Below are 8,657 nucleotides of genomic sequence, written 5' to 3' on the forward strand. Positions count from 1 at the left end.
CAAACATGCCCCACCTATTGTTAATGGGGTTAAAGGTCAAATACCCCTTTGTATGTCATACAGTGAGAGCTGCATCCAGACATTCTAACATTGAAATGTATAGGATAATTAGTAGAGTAGCATACATAATGTTAATATAAAATGCAGCAAATATAAAATGAAATGTGTTATTCCAACAGACCTTCTTCAAAGTAGCGGCATATTTGATTTATGGCTTGAATGAAAACAAAGCTGTGAGGGATAAACTCAAGTCCTCTTCAATGACATGAACTGTATAAATCTCCTAGAACACATCTTAATTTCCACAAATCTGGGGGGTTTTTCTTTCAGCAATAATTTCTTGGAAAGATTTTCTTTTTCTGTTTCTTGAGGGGAACAATCCAAAACACTTAGGCTAAACAACAGTCCAGCCCACTGAAGAGACTGTAAGTCTATCCCTCACAGCCTCTGTGATGGCACTGCTGTGAATAAGGGCCAGCTGCTGCAACCCAGTATCACAGAATGAACGTTACTACATTTTTGCGAACTGATTTTTACATGCCGAATTCTAAGTTTCGGCGCAGTTTCCTGATGAAATGACCACTAGAGGCGGTACAACAACTGTGCGTTTTTGTCACTTTCCCATAAATCACGACTACAACGGCTGATTATGACTTTATAAACAATAATTGTAACACGTATTACTCACACACTGCTATGTTATGATATTGAAACACTTTTACTACAAAGCATCATTTGAAAAATTATAAAATTAGAATTTTTTTTCTCCCCTTTTTCTCCCCAGTTTGGAATGCCCAGTTCCCAACGCGCTCCAAGTCCTCGTGACTCGCCTCAATCCGGGTGGCAGAGGATGAATCTGAGTTGCCTCTGTCAATCTGCGCATCTTATCACGTGGCTTGTTGAGCGCGTTACCGCGAAGACATAGTGCCTGTGGAGGCTTCACTCCACCCACCGAAGCATCCATGCATAACTCAACACGTGCCCCACCGAGAGAGAGAACCACATTATAGCGACAACGAGGAGGTTACCCCATGTGACTCTACCCTCTCTAGCAACCGTGCCAATTTGGTTGCTTAGGATACCTGACTGGAGTCACTCAGCACACCCTGGGATTCGAACTTGTGAGCTCCAGGGGTGGTAGTCAGCGTCTATACTCGCTGAGCTACCCAGGCCCCCAAAATGATACATTTTTACAGACTCACCAACATTTACACACTTAATCCAATGTGATTAGCATGCACAGTATTGTCCGACTTTGGACTTGGAGGACCGCAGTTCGAGAGCAGTCAAGCATGCTAGCTGACATGTGTGACAGAGTGTCATATAATGACATGATATGACGTGGTTGCTTCAGAAAATGCGTTTTTCATTTCTCATTTTGTTTTTGGGTAAGGATGAGTAATTTGTGTCTATCTCTCATTTAATTTAAGAAGAATATTGCTTAGGTGTAATTGAGATTTTTCCTCCATAATATTCCATAATATTCACCTTAAAACCTGGTCTGATTTCGACACCATTTCACTCGCTTTTGGCGTCCCTTGCTGGACATTTCACTAAGAAACTGCAACAAAATGCATGATAAGTCACGCAATTTCATTTTGTTCATGAGACCAGGCTGTCCAGTAGTTTGAATGATATACAGTACACATAATAATTACCTAAGAATTTAATTTATTTTAAAGGATCACAACAGTTTAAAGACTTTCTTGCTGATGAGACCCACCATGGTCGTGTCATCTGCAAACGTAATGATGTGGTTCGAGCTGTGCATTGCTGCACAGTTGTGAGTCAGCAGAGTGAACAGCAGTGGACTGAGCATACAGCCCCGGGGGGCCCCGGTGCTCAGTGTGGTGGTGGTGGAGATGCTGTTCCCGATCCAGACTGACTGAGGTCTCCCAGTCAGGAAGTCCAGGATCCAGTTGCAGAGGGAGGTGTCCAGGCCCAGCAGGTTCAGCTTTCCAATCAGGTGCTGAGGAATTATTGTTTTGAATGCTGAGCTGAAGTCTATGAACAGCATTCGAATGTATGAGTCCTTTTTATCTAGGTGGGTGAGGGCCAGATGGAGTTGGTGGCAATGGCATCGTCTGTTGAACGGTTTGGACGATACGTGAACTGCAGTGGGTCTAGTGAGGGGGGCAGCTGCGTCTTAATGTGCCTCATGACAAGCCTCTCGAAGCACTTCATAATGATGGGTGTGAGTGCGACGGGACGGTTGTTGTTGAGGCAGGACACTGAAGACTTCTTTGGCATGGGGACGATGGTAGTGGCCTTGAAGCACGTTGGAACGACGGCGCTGCTCAGAGAGATGTTGAAGATGTTGGTAAGAACATCTGCCTGCTGGTCTGCACATCTTCTGAACACTATGCCAGGAATGTTGTCTGGTCCAGCAGCCTTCCGTGTGTTGACTCTACGTAGAGTTTTCCTCACATCAGCCGTGGTAAGACAGAGCACCTGGTCATGTGGGAGGAGGGGTGGCCTTACTCGCCACCACATCGTTCTGTGATTCAAACCGAGTGTAGAAGTCGTTCAGCGCATCTGGAAGGGAGGCATCTTTGTCACAGGCAACTGATGTTGTCCTGTAGTTGGTGATGGCCTGGATGCCCTGCCACATGCGCCGCGTGTCGTCGCTGTCCTGGAAGTGACTGTGGATTCTCTGGGCATGTGCACACTTTGCCTCTCTGATGACCCGGGACAGTTTGGCCCTCGGTGTTCTTAGGGCAGCCTTGTCGCCTGCTCTGAAGGTAGAGTCTCGGGTCCTCAGCAGCGCACGCACCTCCGCAGTCATCCACGGCTTCTGGTTGGAGCGTGTTGTGATGGTCTTGGAGAAGGTGACATCATCAATGCATTGCTGATGTAGCTGGTCACAGATGTTGTGTATTCCTATATATATATATATATATATATATATATATATACACACACACACACACAAAGTAATTCTACATTGCATACACATAGTTAACAAACTCAAACTTTAGCAAATCAACAAGCAAATCACAGACACCCACCATATATCAATACATAGACAATGCACCATATAGAACTCATGCAAAAATACATTTATGCCGGTTTGCCCTCACCCTAAGTGAATATAAAAAGATCTTTGAGCAGCTGCAGTGCAAAATTTGTCTGCAACAGTATTTTTAATTTAAAGCAATCTTTGCGACTTTGAAGATTAGTGATCCCTAAATACTTTCTTTATCAACAAATCCCACATTTTCCTTTTCAAAGAGTAAAGATATCAGAGACAGTGATAAAGAGTCTGCTTTGCACTCCACTCACTAAGATGCTCCATTTCTGACTGAGATATCGGATTCTCCATGAGCAGGTTCTTGAATGGTTATATTGGACTGTTTCTACTACCGAAGACACACCTTGATTTGTTAATGTTAGAAACACCAACGTCATGACTAGCTACTTACATAGTTGGTGTGTCCTTGGTTGGGAGAAATGTTGGTGACCTGTCACCCATGACTAAATGAAACATGGGGAGTGGGGCAAAGGAGACCCAATGTCAAGATCAGACCCACATAAATTAAGTCCATAAGAAATAATTAAATAGAGCAATGAATCAAACAAAGTCAGCAGCACCCAGATGAGCAGAGAATTCTCTCAAGACAAGACACCAGCCAGACACCCTTGAAAATATTTGTCATTTTCCACGAATATGGTACACATTGATAACATGATTTGGATCCTTTCTACAGCATGGCCGCATTTATTTTTATTTTTTTTTACACAAATTGTAGTATTGACAGCAACTCTTCAACCCTATTACTAATGATCAAAAGTATTTTCGTTAATACTTGGGAAATAGTTTATAAATTATTATTAACCAAAATTTGGTCTATATACAATCTATCTCTCTATCTATCTATACCAATCAGCCACAACATTAAAACCACCTGCCTGATATTGTATAGGTCCTCCAAGTGCCGCCAAAACAGTGCCAACCTGCATCTGATAATAGTATTCTGAGATGCTATTTCTTCTTACCACAATTGTACAGAGTGGTTATCTGAGTTACCGTAGACTTTGTCAGTTCAAACCAGTCTGGCCATTCTCTGTTGACCTCTCTCTTCAACAAGGTGTTTCCATCCACAGAACTGCCACTTACTGGATGTCTTTTGTTTTTGGCACAATTCTGAGTAAATTCTAGAGACTGCTGTGTGTGAAAATCACAGGAGATCAGCAGTTACAGAAATAATGCCTGTCTGACACCAACCATAACTGCTGATTTAGTTGGTTTTCTGCATTAATCAGTCATAAAATATGATCTCATCTTCATCAAAGTCTCAAGTATAGATAAAACACAATGTAAGTTAATAAACAATAATAATCTTTCACGTACTGAACACATCCCATTAAACGTTCACAGTGCTGAGTAAAAAGTAATTGAACCCTTGAATTTAATAACTGGTCAATCTTCCTTTGGCAGCAATAACCTCAACCAAGTTGACGTTTGCATCAAGCGTCACTGTGGTCTTTGGCAAATTTAGGCATGCAGCAATGTTTTTGTTGGAAAGCAGCAGCTTCCTTTTTAGTGTCCTGCCATGGACACCATACCTGCTTAATGTTTTCAGTTTAGTAGACACATTAACGGAGATGTTAACCACTTACAATGATTCCTTTCAAGTCTTTAGCTGATTCTTTTTTACCTCATTGAGCATTCTGCGGTGTGCCCTTTGAGTCATCTTGGCTGAATGACAACTTCTAGTGAGGGTATCTACAGTACTAAATCATCTCCATTTATAGAAAATGTGTCTAACTGTGGACAGATGAATATTTAAGCTCTTCACGATAACTTTGGAAACCATTCCAGCTTCATGCAAAGCAACAATTCTTGATCGTAGGTCTTCTGAAATCTGTTTATTGCAAGGCAAGTTCCACTTCACCTGATGCTTCTTGTGAATAGCAAACTCCAAATGTTTGAGTGCTTTTTATAAGTCAAAGTAGCTCTAACCCACACCTCCAATCTGGTTTCATTAATTGGATGCCAGGTTTGCCAACTCCTGACTCTAATTATCTTTTTTTGTCTTCCTTAGCTTAGGGATTTATTTACTTTTTCCACAGCACTACTCATGTTTAATGGGATGTGTTCAATAAAGGCAAGAATAATAATGTAACGAACACAAGTTGAGACAGTCACAATGTCGGGGTAAAACTGCTTTATTGAAAAAAAGCAGGCAACAGTACAAAGGGCAAATCCAGAGAAGCGTAGTCAAGCGGAGCGTAAGGTCGAAGCCGGGAAATCAGTAAATATCAAAAGGGGCAAATCCACAGAAGAGTAGTCCAGGGGAGCGTTAGGTCGAAGCCGGGGAATCAGAGTATATCAAAGGGGCGAGACAAGCGAGAGGAAAAGACAGGGGATACTAGGGGAACACTAGAGCTGGCAAAGCGAAGGGGTAAACTAAACAATAACCAACAAGAGTGAAGCGAAAGGGCAGCGTATATATAGGGGAAAACGAACAGTGCAGGTGAGACTAATAATCTAGTGATTAGAACGAGTGCGGGTGAAACTAATACTCTGATGAATGTGAGCGAGCGCGAGAGCCAGAGGGGGCGGGTGCAGGTGAAACTAATAACAGGGAACGTGCACGCTAACAAGGGAAAAACGGGACAAGGTGAATGTTACATAGCCCCCCTCAAGGGATCGGATACCAGACGATCCCAATGAACAAAACCCCAGAACGGAAAACCCACAAAAACCCAAAAACAAAAAGAGGGCAGTCCAAGGGGCACAAGAACAAGAGGGCAGTCCAAGAGGGCAACGAGGGGCAATGAAACAGTCCACAGGGTAAATGGGCAGTTCAAGGCAAGGTCAGGGGGAACATAGCGGACAGGTGGGTGGCCGGGAGATCTGGGGGGCAGACATAGGGAAGAGACTGGGTCAGGGGGCCTGGAAGGCGACTGTAGGACAGGGACTGGGCTAGGAGACCTGGGAGGTGGCCACGGGACAGGAACAGGGTCAGGAGGCCAGGGAAGAGGCCACAGGACAGGAAGAGGGTCAGGAGGCCAGGGGAAAGGCCACAGGACAGGAAGAGGGTCAGGAAGTCCGGGAAGACGAACGGTTACTGGGGGAGCTGGCAGAACCAGGTGAGGAAGGGTTTCTGTGGGCAGAGCCGTGAAAGGCGGGGCCGTGGAGGACTTGGGAGACGGAGCCCTGGAAGGCAGAGCCGTGAGAGACTCGGCAGGCGGGGCACTGAGAGACTGAGGAGGCGGTGCCGAGGAAGGCTCGGGGGGCTCAGGAGGCGGTGCCATAGGGGGCCCGAGAGACAGGGCAGAGGGAGGTGGTGCCGCAGGAGGCTCTAGAGGCGGAGACCTGGAAGGCTCTGGCGGCGGAGCCGACGGAGGCGGCACCGTAGGAGGCTCTAGAGGTGGGGGCCTGGAAGGCTCAGGAGGTGGAGCCAATGACGGTGGCGCCGTGGGAGGCTCTAGAGGCGATGGAGGCGGCACCGTAGGAGGCTCTAGAGGCGGGGGCCTGGAAGGCTCAGGAGGTGGAGCCAATGACGGTGGCGCCGTGGGAGGCTCTAGAGGCGGAGGCCTGGAAAGCTCTGGAGGTGGAGCCGAAGGAGGCTTTAGGGGCGAAGACCTGGAAGGCTCTGGAGGCGGAGCCAAGGGAGGTGGCGCCGTGGGAGGTTTCTGAGGCGAAGCCTTGGAAGGCTCTGGAGGCGGAGCCAAGGGAGGTGGCGCCGTGGGAGGTTTCTGAGGTGAAGACCTGGCAGGCTCTGTCGTCTCTGGGGGTAGAGCCGTAGGAGGCTCGGGAGGCGGAGCCGCAGGAGGCTCGGGAGGCGGAGCTCTAGAAGGCTCTGGAGTCCCTGGGGGCAGAGCCGTAGGAGGCTCTGGAGGCGGAGCCGTAGGAGGCCCGAGAGGCGGAAACGTAGGAGGCTCGAGAGGCGGAGCCCTAGAAAGCTCTGGAGTCTCTGGGAGCAGAGCCATAGGAGGCTCGGGGGGTGGAGCCATAGGAGGCTCGGGAGGCGGAGACATAGGAGGCTCGAGAGGCGGAGCCCTAGAAAGCTCTGGAGTCTCTGGGAGCAGAGCCGTAGGAGGCTCGGGAGGCGGAGCCGTAGGAGGCTCGGGGAAAAAGGCCGGGGAAGACTCGAGAGGCTCTGGAGGCGGAGCCCTGGAAGACTCGAGTGACTTGAGGGTGGAGCCCTGGGAGGCTCGAGAGACTTGAGAGGGGGAGCCATGAAAGACTCGAGAGACGGAGCCTTGAGAGGCTCGGGAGGAGGAGGAGCCTTGGAAGACTCGAGAGACGGAGCCCTGAGAGGCTCGAGAGGAGGAGGAGCCCTGGAAGACTCAAGGGACGAAGCCCTGAGAGGCTTGAGAGGAGGAGGAGCCCTGAAAGACTCAAGAGACGAAGCCCTGAGAGGCTTGAGAGGAGGAGGAGCCAGACTCGAGAGACGAAGCCCTGAGAGGCTTGAGAGGAGGAGGAGCCCTGAAAGACATGGGAGACGGAGCCCTGAGAGGCTCGAGAGGAGGAGGAGCCCTGAAAGACTCGAGAGACGAAACCCTGAGAGGCTTGAGAGGAGGGGGAGCCCTGAAAGACTCAAGAGACGGAGCCCTGAGGGGCTCAAGAGGTTTAAGAGGCGGAGCCCTGGGAGGCTCGGGAGGAAGAGCCCTGGGAGGCTCGAGAAACGGAGCCCTGGGAGGCTCGAGAGGCGAGGCCCTGGGAGGCTCGAGAGGTAGGGCCCTGGGAGGCTCGAGAGACTTGAGAGGCAGGGCCCTGGGGGGGCTCGAGAGACTTGAGAGGCAGAGCCCTGGGAGGCTCGAGAGGAGGAGCCCTGGGAGGCTCGAGAGGCGGGGCCCTGGGAGGCCCGAGAGGCGGATCCCTGGAGGACTCTGAGGGACGAGCAGAGGCCGGCAGAGCCGTGGAAGACTCTGAGGGCCGAGCAGAGGCCGGCAGAGCCGTGGAAGACTCTGAGGGCGGAGCAGACGCCAGCAGAGCCGTGGAAGACTCTGAGGGCGGAGCAGAGGCCGGCAGAGCCGTGGAAGACTCTGAGGGCGGAGCAGAGGCCGGCAGAGCCGTGGAAGACTCTGAGGGCGGAGCAGAGGCCAGCAGAGCCGTGAAAGACTCTGAGGGAACCTCTGTGGTCTTGAGCACAAGACGAGACTGGGGAGAAGGTGCCCTCTTCCTTCTCTTTCTCCTTCGGCCAACAGGGAGCGTTGCCATGGGGATGGTCAAGGTTACAGGCGCTGGCTCTGGGACGGTCGAGGCTACAGGCACTGGCTCACTGACCGTGGCAGGCGTGGGTGCTGGCTCGCTGGCCTTGGTAGGCTTCGGGACTGGGGCCGTGGCAGGCTTCGAGACTGGGGCCGTGGCGTGGAACTCTGGTTCAGTGTCTGCTTCCCCCACAGTAAATGAGGAACCAGCGAACAGTAGGGCGAGGTCAATAAATTGAGCCAGGTTGAGGGAGCAGCGACCACCAGGCATGAACGATGAGGTTGGCTCATTCAGTCCACATTGAAAAATGTCTTTCAGAGCCACCTCATCAAAGTTCACCTGGTTAGCCAGGGCATAAAAGTCAACCACATAAACCTCCAAGGGTTGACTCCCCTGACGCAAAACCAAGAGTTGGGCCGCTGGGTCCATAATGTTAAGGGAACGGTTTAAAGTTCTAAAACCGCTGCCCTGCATAAAAAACCCTTGGCAAGCG

The sequence above is a fragment of the Xyrauchen texanus genome, chromosome 27 (assembly GCF_025860055.1).
Source record: "Xyrauchen texanus isolate HMW12.3.18 chromosome 27, RBS_HiC_50CHRs, whole genome shotgun sequence".
NCBI lineage: Eukaryota > Metazoa > Chordata > Actinopteri > Cypriniformes > Catostomidae > Xyrauchen > Xyrauchen texanus.